The sequence below is a fragment of the Equus asinus genome, chromosome 27 (genome assembly GCF_041296235.1).
Source record: "Equus asinus isolate D_3611 breed Donkey chromosome 27, EquAss-T2T_v2, whole genome shotgun sequence".
Lineage (NCBI taxonomy): Eukaryota > Metazoa > Chordata > Mammalia > Perissodactyla > Equidae > Equus > Equus asinus.
The window spans coordinates 32,983,194-32,996,475 of record NC_091816.1 but is presented as its reverse complement, the minus strand read 5'-3'; the positions used below and the strand labels follow the sequence as shown (position 1 = coordinate 32,996,475).

Genomic DNA, 13,282 nt, shown 5'->3' with positions numbered 1-13,282 from the left:
GTGCGTGGGTGCTGGGCAGGGGCGCAGGGTCCCTGGGTGTCTCGACGCCGGGGGTCATTCAGTTCAACCCCATCCCCGGGGTCCCCGCAAAGGAAGACGCGTCTGCAGGGAGCCCGACGGAAGTGGGCGGCAGCCTCCTCTCCTGCCAGGAAAGAGTTACCAGTTCAACCTGGAAAGGCGCTAAACAGTGTCGCCATCTGGTGCGGCCGCGACCCGGCTCCTCGTGGGATTGGGGCGTCCCCAGAAGGTCGCCTCTGGCCCATCCCAAACCCCACAGCGGAGTTACAATCCTCTAGGGCCGTGCGGTCAACAAGTCCCCTCCCAATCCCCAACCCAATCCAGGTCCTCAAGCGACCTCCCCCTTTGCCGAGACCCCCAGGCTGTGCACGGTGGTGGGAGAGCAGTGCGCCCCCACGCGGGCCTTCAGCACGTTTCACACTCGAGCACTTCACTGTGTCCAGGAGCCCGTTCTGGATGGAAGGGCCGGCTACAAGCGCCCAGGCTCCAGGAGAGGATTCTGCATCCTTGGGGGACCAAGCAACCAAGGAGGATCATGCATCCGTGGAGCGATCGTGCATTCGTGGGGGGCTCATGCACGAGGGACCATGCATCCTTGGGGAGAATCAGGCATCCACAGGAGTATCGTGCATCCGCGGGGATCCACGAAGAACTGGGCTGGGGAGCTCAGCCAGCGGGGTGTGGTGCCCTCGTGTGTCTGCACTGGCATGCAGCGCTGTGCCCAGGCTTAGTCAGGCTGCCTGCGCCTGTAGGGTTGGAGCTTGCTTCCTGGGGCATCTGGGTAGGTTGGGATGTTGGAGTGGCGAGCATGGCAGGCGGTCGGCTTCTGACTGCCCTTCCTCCCTTCCTCCTTGCTGGGCCAACGCGACCCCCCCCCCCGCCCCCCCCCCCCCCCCCCCCAACCAAGCCACTCGTGCCTCCTGGGCCTGCAAGAAGCATTTGGGACTGAGCTCTCAGGACCCGGTGAATGGTTCTACTTTATCCTAAGTTGCTAGCGGGGGGAAGTGGGGGGGGGGGTGGAGGAGGGTTGGGCGCCAATGTTTTCAAATCAGATCCAGCCTCCAATGTGGGCAGAGGCCTTTTCTCTGCTGTTCCCAAGCTTCTAAGGGCCCTGGAAAAGGACTTCTTGAGGGTTGTGACTGCAGGCAGGTTAGTAGGAGGGTGGTTACGATACCAGTTCAACACAAGGTTGACATAAGGGACCCGTACTGTAGAAGAGAAACCATGTTGTAACTTTGAATGACCTCTGAGTGACTAACCCAGCTGGACGTGCACCCTCCAGGAGACCCACCTGCTCTGTGGATTTTATGACCCCTGCTGGTGCACGTACCTCCCAGATGTGATAAACGATAACTTTGTTCTTTTGAGTTCCTTAGGAATGTGATGACACCTGAACAGAGAGTCTATGCTGAGAGCCATTGTCAAAGACAACTGAAAGAGCTGGTGTGGGGACTCCTGGGTCATTCCTAATCCCCTCCCCTTTACCAGGGGGTTGTTTCTAGGAGCCGTGGATAGAGGTCTATGTAGGAAGCATTTAGACAGACTAGTGAGGCTGGTGGGTTTGGGGGATGGTTTCGAAGCTGTATTTATTTTGCAAGTTCTTTGCTTTATCTCTCTTTCATCCTTCCTTGGGCAGCTATAGGGAGGAGACTGCAGGAGGTGATGGGGGTGTTAAAGACCCCGCCTTCACCTCCCTGAATCAATCCTGCTCCTGGGTGTAGAGAGAGACACAACTCCCTCAAGTCACAGAGAGGTCTACATGGAAGGGAAAGGTCTGGATGAAGACATTCGGGGGATTCAGCACAGAGACATTATAGGTCCCCTGCCCTCTCTGGATTCCAAAACCAATAGAATATAAAGGGCAAAATAACTATAAAGGAGTCCGGAAAATTCTGATTTTCTCTGCAACAGCTAGTCATGCATTGCTGGCATTGGCAAGTGAGAGAGAGAGGCCTCAGAACAAGCCAACCTCGCTGATGTCTTGATCTTGGGCTGCCAGCCTCCATAATGGTGAGGAAGTCAATTTTTATTACTTAAGCCACTCAGGCTGTGGTCCTTTGTTATGACAGCCTCAGAGGACTAATTACTCCTAGGTGAGACCAGAAGAATCACTCAACTGAGCCCAGCTCCTCTGGCCCACCGTGTAACACAGGCTCAGTAGGTGGTGGGTGTATAAGCCACTATGTTCTGGGATGTGGTCTCACAGAGTCATCTGATAAACTTTTGAAGGCTCAGGAAATGGCTCAGCATTAGTGGTAAACAGAATAAGGTGAATTCCTGATTGAATGTCTCCCTTTTCCTCCCCCTGGACACACATCTGCCATATATGGGGACACCACAGTCACCTTCCCATAATTAGGGATCTAGAATCCTCTCTTCCAGCACATACCTGAACCCCAACATTTCCATGTAAAAGCATCTCCCATCTGAGGCACGCCAGGCCTCCCCACTCCTAGGCCTGCCATGTACGCGACAGTTCCCTCTCTGCTTCCACACACGTCTCTCCCAGACACTCTTACATGTAGTAATCATCTTTCTTACACACAGCACAGGCAATTATTTATTTTCAGGAAATAATGCCACAGCACTTTCAGAGTTATAGTCAGCCCTTTATTTCAGTCTCTGGGCTCCTTGTCCTCTGTGTTCTTCAGCTCATCCCAGCTACCGACAGCATTTCTTTATCCCAAACCAACAGGTACCAAGACGTGCATGATCATCTGGGCAAGAAAACCATTTACACTGGGCACCAACCTGCTTGCACTCCTCTTCTGAGTCTATCTCCATGACCTGGGCTGTGGAGAGGAAAATCTTTCAGTCATAAAGTCGGGAGTAATATTCCCTGTGAATGTGGGGACGTGACACGGGCCCTGAGGAGCCGGCAGGAGAGGCTCCTTCTGCAGGCGCCTCCCTCAGAAACCCTACGGAGCCCCTGCTCCTTCTGCTCTGCTGCCACTGCTGTGTTGGTTCCTGGCGGGCAGGACAGCCTCTGCTCTAAAGAGGGCAGGTACCGAAGTGTCTGCCCAGAATGCTGACTCAAGGCTCCCCTGCCTGCCCCCCAGCATACAGCCCCTGCTCCAGATGCTCAAGGGGACTCTGTGCAGCCTCACGCAGCCTGATGAGAACCACCTCACACTGCACACCCTGATGTGCCCTGGGCACAAAAGGACAAGAGAGATTGGGTCATGGGAACTGGGCAGAAAGAGCAGACCGGGGTCAGGGGCCTTCTGTCCTGCCATCCTCTGTGCTTCATCCGGGCCTCAGGAGGGGCTGACGTGTGGGCCTGTCACCATGGGCCATCCAGGCAGAGACCACACACAGTAAAAGGGCGGGGATCACAGCGGGGGAACACACCTGGCATGTCTCTGCTGCTCTACGAGGCCCCTCCTAAGCTCTCCCCTGTTTGTCCTCAATTAGACTCTGTAGCACTCTGGGGTTTGTATCCCTGTTCTAGAGAAGACAAGGTTGAATTTGAGGACCGCTCAGTGACTTGTCTAAGTGCACACTGCAAGCCAGCATCGGAGCTGAGAAACACACACTGGTGTTTTGGCTCCTGGGTGCAGCTTTCTCCTTTATCCCATGTTCTCTCCCAGGCAGGGACAATGGACAGCAAATGAGCCCTGGGGACGGCACCTCCTACTTGGTGTTTCCCCAAGGCCTGTTCCAAGGCCAACCTCACCTGCCAGCCTGAAAGCCTGGCCTGGCCCAGTGGTGTTGCTTCTACCAACTCACTGGGTCTGTGTTCCAGGGAAATGACTCCAAATTTAGCCTGAGAGATACTGAGGGCCATGTTTCAGTCCATTAAGAGACAGCTCAGAATCTCCCATGAGATTTTCATTCTTTGGTTGAAGCTCTTCTTGATGCTTAGGTTTCTTACTTATTTCTAGAGCCTCAACTACTCTACCTATATGGCCTAATCCCCATTCCCTGGGCATGAGACCCTCGTGTCCCCACACCAGCCAGGATTCAGAGCTCACCTGTGGCAAAGTAAGCAAAGAAGATGAAGCAGGTCAGGAGCACGAAGCAGAGGCCCCGCATGGTGAATGCAGGTTGGACCGTGGGCTGCAGGAGAAGAGGAGGAGCTGCTCTGAGACTGGGACCAGCGAGGGTGCTGCGAGTGGGGGGAACGGCTGTTTATATGGTTCCTAGGGGCTTGCACAACAGCACTTGTTTTGCAACCTTGCCCGCTATGATCCTGATTACAGCACAAGTATTGATTTCTGTACTTGGGATGCTGTCTGTTACCCAGCCCCCCTCCCTCAGGCACAACGTTCAGGTGGGAATGGCCTCACTTCCTGCTCTGAGGTGGGATGCTTGACCCACACACCTGACCTCAGAGAGTGGGGAGGATGGACCCCTAACTGAGGCCCCAGCAAACAGAGAGAACATCCCTTTCACCAAAATGATGATCGGGGTGGGTTGTGGCAGAAACTTCAATGACTGTGAAGTCCAGCATTTTTGTTCAAACGTTGGAAAAAGAAAAGCTCTTTTTCTCTGCAAAGGCACAAAAACAAAGTTGCCCCAGCTTTGTAGCAGCCATCTCACTGCTGAAAATAAGAGGATCTGTGCATAAATCAGACACTTGTGAAAATATACTGTGTTTTTGGGGACATTGTCCCCATGACAATGTCTTATAGACTTTGGTCTGCACTGGGTCCAAGGACCCTGAAGCCTGACCTTTCTCTAGATTGCCCAAGAGTGGCCCTTGTTTACTGTGGCCAGGCTTGGCTGAGTTTTTGGATATCTGCAATTGCAAGTGTGTGGGCTGGCACATGAAATTTGAGCCTCCAAGGCAGAGGAAGCCCAGCCATGATGGGGGGCTGGCCTTGGGTGGTGAGGGGCTCTGGGAACAAGGTGGCACTTTTGTACTAGTCCGGTAAAGTACTGCTTTCGCATTTAAAATGAGGAGTGTTCTAGATTTCCTTTAGAAATCGCGGGACCCCTGGGGATGCTTGGGGGAGGTATTCGCAGCCATAGCTTTGCTGTGCTGTCTTCATGCACGTTCTCATGGGCCTCCTCTGCGGTTCACACCTGCAGCAGAAGCAGGTCTGGCATGTCATAGTGGTCACGAGAAGGATAAGTGCACACTTGCTCTGTCACAATTTGCTCTGATGACACCAAGTCCTGACAAGGATGGACTCTCCTGCAGCAGAAGATGAAGTCACTTCTTCCTGGTTTAGAGCTGGATTCCTTTCCTGAAGCCGCTGTAAGAAATGACCACAAACGTAGTTTTTTCAAACAACAGAAATTGATTCTCTCAGAGCTGAGGAGACCAGAATTCCGAAATCAGCATCCCTGGGCTGAAGTCAGGGTGTTGGCTGGGCCACGTTTCCTTGGAGGCTCTAGGGAGAGTCTGTCATTTGCCTCTTGCAGCTTCTGGCGGCTGCCAGCACCCTTTACCTTTCAGCCACATCCCTCCAGTCTCTGCTTCTGTGGACCCGTTGCCTCCTATTCTCCTGTGGGTTCTGATTTCCCTCTGCATCTGTCTTATGACTTGTGCTGGTATTTAGGGCACACCTGGGAAATCCAGGATAATCTCCCATCTCAAAACTCTTAATTTAATCACATCAGCAGAGACCCTTTTACCAAATAGGTCAGTTCACAGGTTCCAGAGCTGACAGCTGATGCCTGGGTGTATTCAGCATACCACAGGGGATTTCAGAAATCCCCATTTTCTTCACAAAGGACCCACGAAAGCAAGGCTCAAGCTTCATGGTCACAATGGTGCATCTGCTCTCTGTGGTGGCAGCAAGTTGTCATCTAGACCAGTAGCTGCTTCCATGGATGCCTCTGGAGCTGCCTTCCTGCTGCAAGCTGGGAAGGTGGGAGCCATGGAGGATACACACCCACAGCAGGGACATGACGGGCTCTTGTTTGCTGTCTCCAGGGGAAGGATCAGGAAGCAGGGCCTCACCTTAGATTTTGAAGCACAAATGGGGAGACACCCCCTTGGTTTGACTCATCTGGTTCTCACTGGCCTCCCCATCATGGGAGAAGACATTTCCCAACCCTACTGTGGGCAGTGCTGGCAGAGTGGACCGTGCTCAGTGTTTATCTTGTTATTTGATCTGGCAGTCAGTTTTCCCACTGTCAGCTGACCACCAGAATTCTGCATTCCTCACTGGCCTATTGCTTCCCAGGAGCTGGAGACAGGTGGGCTGTCCATGACTTGCATCGTCAACAAGTCCTCAGTAATGTCAGGAACTCTGCTTCTCCTGGTCCTTTACCAGGGGTGAATGAAAGTCGGCTGTTTGGGTGGGTGATTCTTGTAGCACTAGTTTAAAGTGAACTGACAACATATCTCTGGTCCAGGCCCACAGGGGAAGATTATCTTGTAAAGGGCAGAACAAGGCCACCAAAGGGAAAGACTGCGATTTGCGTTCTTCACAATCATGGCCCAAATGTGTGTGTTTCACGTGACAAGGCCTAGATGTGGGTTTGCTGACCAGAATTATGGACATTTCCACATCTGGGGTTTCGGTCTCAAAGTCTTCCATCACAGCACGCATGGGGCCACTTTTTCCCCACGAAGAGGAGCAGCTCAAATTTGCTGCATGAGATGAGGTACCATAGACACTCCCACTGGGCCTGTTTGTGAGTCCTCTCCCGGCTCAGAGGAGGTTCCTGTGTGGTCCTTGTGGTGCTACCCATCACATTGGCATCTGGGAAGGTCCTCGTGGTCCATGTTGCTACTGCCGGGGCACCACATCTAGCTCTTAGTATCTCTGGCCACAAGGTGTCCAGCTTTGATTCTCAGGCTACTTGTACTTGCCCCTGGAAGGCACCACGAAGACTTGGTTCTCTCTGGGAGGGAGAGGCATGGGGAAATAGAAGGTTTCTTTACACATGTAATCACTAATTGCAGGTGTTGTTGAATAGAGTCAGACTTAACACTGATGAATAAATGAAAATCAATTGGATATATTGGAATATATGAAGAAGTCATGTGGCTTAAAACTCATTTGGCCTGACCTTGTCTTTCCGAAAGGTCCTGAGTGGCCTGTTGAGCGTGCATTCTACATCTGCTTGAAACGTTTACTATGTCTCAAAGACCAGAATGATGCCAGTAAAGATTGGAGTGTAACATCCCTCCATATCAGCATTTGTTTAAGGATTAGCATCCCTTCCTTGGACCTAAGGATTATTGACCGAACTGCTGGGCTCACCTTTTGCCCACCAACCTGCTGTCCCAGCTAAGCATCCCATGACAATAGTAAAAGAGTTATTACTGTCATGTGTGATGTACGCTCTTTGTTCCAAGAGAGTCTATAACCACTCTGTACACCCCACTTCTTTGTTGCCCTTCCTTCCTTTGGGAAGAAAGGCCCCAGGCTATAGTCCTCAAACTTGGCTCATAATAAGCCCACCCCTATTTTGACTTATAGATTAATGGTGGATAATTCGTGTTGACATTTCTTGATGTTGTTGCAGCAAGATTTCAGAGAAACACACCGGAGACCACCTGGAATCTACACTGAACTGGCATTTGGTACAAACTGACCCATTGGCCCCCACCTCGAATCACTGCATTCTTCAGGTGACTCAGTGATTTCTTCTAAAACTCAGACCCCCTTATTTTAAGTCAATGGTCCAGAGTTTATACGAGCTCTTTCAAACCTTAAGACTAGGTGCCTTAAGGAGGTACTGGTTCATACACCAGGTAAGAAGAACCAATGGGAATTTCTAGGAAAGAGAAGCCTGAGGGAATTCCTAGGCCTTGGGAGAGTAGAGGGGTAACTTTGGAGTGAATAGAACAGGTTGACCTTTTATTGTGGCTTTAAATAAAAAAGAATTGTGTTTATGAATTCTGAACAAACTGCCTGACTGAGAAATGAGAGTCTGAACTTGTTCAGCTCTGAAGAGAAGGGCCACCAGCTGCTCCCAGCTGTAAGGTGTGCTGAGCTGACTGAGAACCTCATGGGAGTGGCAGACCCACAACACTGTCCCTAGAAATTGGTCAGACTTTATAGTAAAAGCCAACTAAAAGGGGCAGACCCCATGGCCAAGTGGTTAACTTTACATGCTCCCCTTCAGTGGCCCAGGGTTTTGCCAGTTCAGATCCTGGGTGTGGACATGGCACCGCTCATCTGGCCATGTTGAGGTGGCATCCCACATGCCACAACTAGAAGGACCCACAACTAAAATGTACAACTATATACTGGGGGGATTTGGGGAGAAAAAAGCAGAAAAACCAAAAAAGATTGGCAACTTCTGGGCTCTTTTATAAGAGCCAGGTAACAGGGAAATTTTTAAAAGAGTCCAGCTCCCCACCTTCCAGCATAATTGCTCAACTAAATATTCCAGTAACTGTAAATATTTATGAAGAAAGAAAACAAAGTTTTACCATGCTGGTTTGGTCCTGAGGGCTAGGCTCAAAAATTGTCAGGTCAAGGTCATTATATACAGTCAGACAAAGTGTGGTGGCACCCCATTTTGCAGTCAGAGGTTGAAACGTTGGTTGCAGTCCATTCTCGGCTAAGGGTCCTACAGATCTGTCACCAGCCTCAAGGAATTACAGCAGTCATTAGAAGAAACATCCTGATTAGATAAGATTATTTAAGAAGTGCACTTATAAGCAAAACCTTCAAAATTCCAAAATGACCCTATGGAAAGGTTTGTTGCCAAAAGCTAAAAGAAAATTGTTATAAAAGGTATATAAAGGAAAATGTGTCAGGTCATGGCTTTACAGACACCCCTGTAACATATACCCAGAGTTAATGAGACTCTGAGAGGCATTCTGGGAAACTGCTGTGTTAAAGGTAATGGAATTGTTCAATACCACCAGGTAGTTACTACTTGTCCCTGTGAAACCTGACAAGACATTTGAAAGGAGTTAGCAACTTATCATGAGAAGTTCAGCCAGACTGGAAGCTGATATTCAGAGCCTGATAACAATTTTCTGGACTTCTTTCCTAAGTTACAATGAAACTAAGCACCCAGAGGGAAAGAAGTCAATTAGGATGATGCAGTTGGACAGGTAGATTGATGTATAATGTCATTAAAGCTAGAACCCAAATTTCTGAGAAATTAAGAGCAAGTCTCTTCAAGTTACAAAGCTTTGCAAAAGTAGAAAGCAGCTCTAGAGGCAGTTCCGATTCCACACATTTCCTTCATCTCAAAAAGGCTTATTGCCTCACCTCTCCAGGAACTCTTAACCAGCCCATCTCTTATTCCTAAGATTGAGGAAAAACGAAGGAAAAAAGGCAAGAAAAATGGCCATAAGGGCAGCCTTGCCCGAAATCTAGCATCTTGAGGTTCTTGTCCACAAATATTACTAGAAAGGACTTAAAACAAAATTTGGGTTGCATTATTCTTTCATAACTAGTGAGCTTTATAGCACTGTACCTGATTCATGTCAGTAATTTTAAAACAATAGCTGTGGAGTGTTTGTATATGTGTCTATGTGTATGTTATATATGTGTGATATCTTACCTCCAGATGGTAAAGAGTTCTTTTTAGTTTGCTGATGGTAAGTGCTTATATAAATGTAATGGAAATGAACCCAAATGTCTTGCAAGTTAACATAATATAAAGCAATCTTTGGCAAGTGGAAACTTATTTTAGTTTGCAGGTTTGATTAACATAAACATAGTTCCAGAACTATCAATACAGAAACAGGTAAACTAAATAGATGTGAAAACGAAAAGAGAGTTGGATAAAATTTTTAACAATCACTCTGTTATGGTGTACGGGCTTAAAATAATTTCAAAACCTTTTTGTTAACTTGAAACCTTAGAGTTTGCTAATCAAGTTAAATGCCAAAATTTCTTTCATATCTAGGTCATTTCCATGGCAGATAAAATATTAGATATTAATTAGAGTAGATAGGTGTATCTACTTTGGGTTTCTTATTACAAAGAAAGTAAAAAATGCTTGAGTCTATTAGTAAACATGTCTTGTATTTATTAAAAGATTGTATTATGAAGTACCATGTTTCTAAAAATAAAAAAAGCGTTTATAAACTTGCCAAGCCACAGAATACAAATGTAAAAGACAATTCATAACTGTTTACTTCTTAGTCTTCAGTAAAAATTAAGGTCTGAAAGGGTTAAAAATTCTAATGAATGTATGTCACTAAAGCTACTAAAAATTTCATAAGGAAAACATCTTTGTATTCAAGGAAAGTAAGATGTATGTTTTTGGTCAATTATATTACAGAATAGAAATATTTTTGTTTGTTTTTTTGAGAAAGATACATTTGTCCTACAGCAATATGAGAAAAGAAGGCATGTGATAAATTTTAAGTGTGAAAAGAAAGTTACAGTAGGTTTTTGGAAACAGGACTGTGAGGAAAGAGTATTATGTTTGGTCAAGTGGGCCAAGATCAAAATAAATTTAATCAAACAAGTTTTAATATTAAAAGTAAGCTGGTAGAAAAATTAAAATTTGATTCTCTTTCCCATAAAAGGATAATTTTCCTAGACTTTTATTCTGCTCTTGATAAACGGAGTATAAAAAATTGTCTTTACTTTTGAATACGTCTCTCGTTGCTCATATGGATGACTAAGCATCGTTTCACCATGACCATCGTCTCACAGCAACACAAGATCAGGAAACACTTGATCTTGTTTGACCAAGGATTTCAAACATTTTGATGTTTTTGACAAGCTCCCTGAGATTCATATCCTAAATGAAGTCTTTCTTTTGATTTGAAAATTTCTCTGTGAATTTTCATAAGGCCCCTGGCACTTATGAAAGTAAATACTTCTCTCTTCCTGTAAAGAGGGAGATACTAAATTAATTAGGGTAGTTTGTCATACTAAACTGCATGGGAAGCAGTGTCAAGTAAATAGTGATAAACTTTCTTGGGTTGTAGTTGTAGGTAAATATTTTTCACCATCCTAACCCTACTACCTTGCTTCCAGTACCACAGGCGGAAAATACACACGACTGCATTCTATTTTCTCACTTGGTTTACAGATGGCTCTTACTTAAAGGATGAGCAAGGACATTATGAAGCTGGACCTGCTGTCTAGCTTCAAGAATACATGCTACTTTCTATTAACTCTGCAAATCCAGTGAAAGATTTTCTTCTACAGGCTCAGGAATTTGCCACAGAAGAAAAGCAAATGTAGCAACAAAAGGGGGAATTTCTGACCTCACCACACAGACATGGTTCAGGCCTGATATGAAAAACTCATACTGCATAGTGGAGCACACTTGCCACTGTTCCAGCACATACATCAATTAACCCATTGGACACCTAAAAAGATGATTTGAAGGGGGAAATAATACTTATGGAAACTTTCTCCCATAGTGACTCATAAAGTATGTTCATTGTACTGTATATCTGAAAAGATAACCTAGGGAAACCATTTCATGGGTCATAAAGCCACCTTCCCCTTCCTAAAGGATGCTTTGAGGTAACAATAGGACTTTGTTCAAATACCATCATCTCAAGGGCATAAATTTCTCTTGTAATGATCTGTATGTTCTCACATTGGATTGAGGCCTTTCTTTGAAAAAAAGCAATGGTTTTAGGTAAATTATTATTGGAAAACATAATTCCTGTTTGACAAATACCTACTGAGTTGCAAAGTGACTTGGGAACTAATTTCATCAGACAAATAATTAAATCTATTTGTGACATTGGCAAAGAATGCAACATTTTAATCCACAGTGCAAAGAAAAGTCAATTGTTCAAACTTTCAAAGGCACTTAATCTCCTCTGGACAAGAGCTCTTCTGCTAGTGCTCTCCATTCTTAGATCGACACACTTTGGTAAACATCAACTGTCCCTTTTCAAGATATTAAATGGACGGCCTATGCAGTTAGATGAAGGAATGTGTGAACAAATTCTACTTAAAACAGATTTCTTACATCATTGTCAAAGTCTCATTGAGACCCTAAAAATAAATGAGATATCGGTATCTGAACCTTTGCACAGTGAGCTCCTGAGAGATGAAGACCTTAAGAATCATGGACTTTCCCCTGGAGATTTTGTCTTTTGAGAAGTACACCAGATTAAAGACTCTTTGCAGCCCTGTTGGAAAGGACCATCTCAAATCTCTCCACCTGGGTGGGTTTCAGTTCCTATTTCTGATGCCAGGCTTCAACTAACCAAGGCAAAAATCTCCATACCATGATCAGAAGAAGATGGCATCTGTTGCAGGCAGCTGTCCCAAGACTCTGGACCAGGCCTGTATTCCCAACCTTATATCTTCTCATCTAAACCTTTTTAATGCTTAAACTGTATACTTATTTTATAATTGTTCCATTTAAGGTTTTCAGAACACTACCATCCTTCAAGAAATTCATTGGTTTGGAACAGATTGCTTTTGAAGTTCAGATGTCTATTGAGTGGCTCCTAATGGGACTCAGTGTTTATATGGAACAATTCTCTGGTTTTGGCTACTGGCTGGATGGCTAAAACACTGCACCCTGAACTTCCCTTGGAAGCAGGGGAGGATTCACCCCTAAATAACATCTGTTGCCCATCTTTCACTCTTTGAGTCAGATGGGCTTGTTGAGTGTTCCATTGGTATGGCCACCTACCAACTATATTTGTTCCTTCCTTGGGACTAGAAGATGTCATGTCATATTTACAAGCCATGACTAAATTTACTCAACAAGCTGTTAATGGTAGTCAAGCAGGAATAGCCTTATTAAATACTGAAATGTTTCAATAAGAAAGGCTGTCCTTCAAAATAGAATTTCCTTAGAAATTCCATCAGCATTCCAAGTTGGTATAGACACAATGATTCAAACTGAGTGCTGTGTTTTTATACCTGATGACTCTTTCAATGTGTCATCTCTGCTAAAGCACATGGAAAAGCAGGTGAATGCCTTAAGCGATCCTCCACCCACTGTTGATTTGTTTGGTTGGCACCCTTCAGGTATTGATTCCCTTTTTTGATCCAGATGGAAATTCCTATTTTTATTGCTCTTTGGAGTTCTTTTATTAGTCATAATATTCAAAATGACTACTATTTTCTTTACTCAGTGTGGTAAGACTGGCATACAGGCTTGAGTAATTATTGCTCAGTGAGTTGAGATGGTCAATTGATCTTACAACCCATTTCTCTTAAAGAATGTGCCAGAGAACTCAATTTAATGTTAATCTTTTCAAATATTGAATTGTAATCATTGTTATTGTACCCATTCTATAACTGGAAACAATGTGAGCATGAGGAGTCATGTAGAAACAGCTATACAATGTTTGTGCAATGATAAAAAATTAATAGAAAAATTATGTAATATATGAAATGCTTCCCCTTTTAATATACACCTCTATGCTTATCAGATTATTTCCCCCCAGTGTGGATAA

General features: G+C 45.7%; 1 long non-coding RNA gene across 1 annotated transcript; it reads right to left on the bottom strand.

Moving 5' to 3' along the window:
- Positions 1-2,606: 2,606 nt before the first annotated feature.
- Positions 2,607-7,256, bottom strand: LOC123281453 (uncharacterized). Its single transcript, XR_006520950.2, has 2 exons — positions 3,993-7,256; positions 2,607-2,810 (listed from the first exon to the last, which is right to left on the bottom strand). It is a non-coding gene; the product is annotated as an uncharacterized lncRNA (long non-coding RNA).
- Positions 7,257-13,282: the final 6,026 nt, after the last annotated feature.